Source organism: Elaeis guineensis, chromosome 8 (genome assembly GCF_000442705.2).
Source record: "Elaeis guineensis isolate ETL-2024a chromosome 8, EG11, whole genome shotgun sequence".
Lineage (NCBI taxonomy): Eukaryota > Viridiplantae > Streptophyta > Magnoliopsida > Arecales > Arecaceae > Elaeis > Elaeis guineensis.
The window spans coordinates 45,948,839-45,951,223 of NC_026000.2; positions in this window are offsets into that span (position 1 = coordinate 45,948,839).

Consider the following 2,385-nt stretch of genomic DNA (forward strand, 5'->3'; position numbering starts at 1 on the left):
AGCCGTTGGCACTTATCCTCTTCGATTACCGTCAAAATTTTGATAGATTTGAAAAACTGTTATTTTGTTTCTGTAGCTAGTCGGAATTTGATTTTCGTGTCTGTGCTACCACAAGATGGTTTTAATTTTAATTTCAATAAAAAATTTTATTCTATTTATTTACGAAATAAATTGATTGCACGTGATCTTTTAATTGATAGTCTTTATCACTTGCATATTGATGCAAATGTGAATTTGAATGAGCAAGTAGTGAGTGCCGTAGGTCAAAAAAAATCCAGAGATAAAATTAACCAAAAATACTTGTGGCATCATAGACTAGGTCATATTGGAGATGACAGGATAAACAAACTGAAAAAGGATGGAATCCTTGGCTCTTTTGATTCAGAATCGTATCCAGCTTGTAAATCTTGTCTTCGAGGAAAAATGACCAAGTTACCCTTTGTGGGACATGGAGAAAGGACTACCAAGTTACCCTTTGTGGGACATGGCGAAAGGACTACCAAGTTATTTGCTCTAGTACACACTGATATGTGTGGACCATTTGATGTACAGGTCAGGAGTAGTTATATCTCTTCATCATCTTTACCGATGATCTGTCACAGTACAGATATGTGTATCTGATGAAATATAAATCTGAAGCTTTCGAAAAGTTCAAAAAATTCAGAAATAAAGTAAAAAAATAAACAGATAAATCCATTAAAATTCTTCGATCTGATCGAAAAGGTGAATACCTTAGTCAGAAATTTTTTAGATATCTTAAGAATAACTATATAGTCTCCCAATGGACTCCTTGAACACCTCAGCTCAACAGGATATCCAAAAAGAAGAATAGGATCCTATTAGATATGGTCAGGTCCATGATGAGCTTCACTGATTTACCTTTATATCTTTGGAGACATGCCTTGTTAACTGCAATTCATTTATTGAATAGGATTCCATCAAAATCTGTTCCTACCACACCATATGAGATATGACACGGTAAGAAGCCGAGTCTAAGTTATTTTAAGACTTGGGGATATTCAGCCTATGTTAAAAGACAGATGGCTGTAAACTAAAGGATAGATCTATAATAGCTCATTTTATTGGGTATCCAAAAAAATCAATGGGATACTACTACTTTCCACAAGATCACAATGTGATTATGGATCGAAATGCCATATTTCTAGAAAAATAGTTTATCCAGGACAATGACAGTGGGAGGTTAGTTGAGCTTGAAGAGGTCTCTGAAGAGCAAAGAGCTATGAATCCTTAGGAACTCATTATTCAAGAGCCAGTAGTTGATGTTCCTCCACCACCTCGTAGATCAAACATGATATTCCGACCTCTTGAAAGATACATGGGTATGCTTACGAAGAAAGTAAAGAAAATATTCCTTATGAAAAATAAAGATCATGGTGATGATCCTAATACCTTTGATGAGACGATGTCTAACATCAATTTCAAGAAATGATTAGATACAATAAAGTCAGAAATTGACTCAATGCACTCAAACCAAGTATGGACCTTAGTGGATCCATCCGAGGGTATAGTATCCATTGGATGTAAATAGTCTACAAAAGAAAAATAAATGCTGATGGTAAGGTAGAGACCTATAAAACTAGGCTCATGGTAAAAAGTTATAATCAGCATAAAGGCATTAACTATCAGAAAATCTTCTCGTCTGTAGCCATACTGAAATCCATCTGCACTCTGCTTGCTGTTGCAACTTATTATGATTATAAAATCTGACAGATGGATGTAAAAACTACTTTCCTGAATGAATATCTTAAGAAGATATTTATATGAAGCAGCCCCTTTGGATTTCACATCTGATGATGGTGATTACCGAGTCTGCAAGCTGCAAAGATCCATATACGAATCAAAGCAAGCTTTTCGGAGTTGGAATCTTTATTTTGATGATGCGATCAAATCATTTGGTTTCATCAAAAAATGAAAAAGAACCTTATGTATACAAGAGGATCAGTGAGAGTGCAATAACATTCCTCGTATTGTACGTGGATGATATTCTCCTCATTGAGAATGATATTCCTATGCTGACCTCGGTCAAAAGATAATTGTCCAAAAAATTCTCCATAAAAGACCTAAGAGAAGCATCCTATATTCTTGAAATAAAGATCTATAGGAATAGATCTAAAAGGATGCTAGGTCTATGATAAAAATTGTACATAGAGAAAGTACTGAAGAGGTTCAACATGAAAAACTCTAAAAGAAGACTCTTACCTTTTAGGCATGGTATTCGTCTTTTCAAGACGATGTGTCCGACCACGTCTGAAAAAGTTCAGCGCATGAGTAGGATTCCCTATGCCTCGGCCATAGAGAGCCTCATGTATGTCATACTGTGTACTCGATCTGTATTATCCTTGCTGTAAGTATCACAAGCAGATA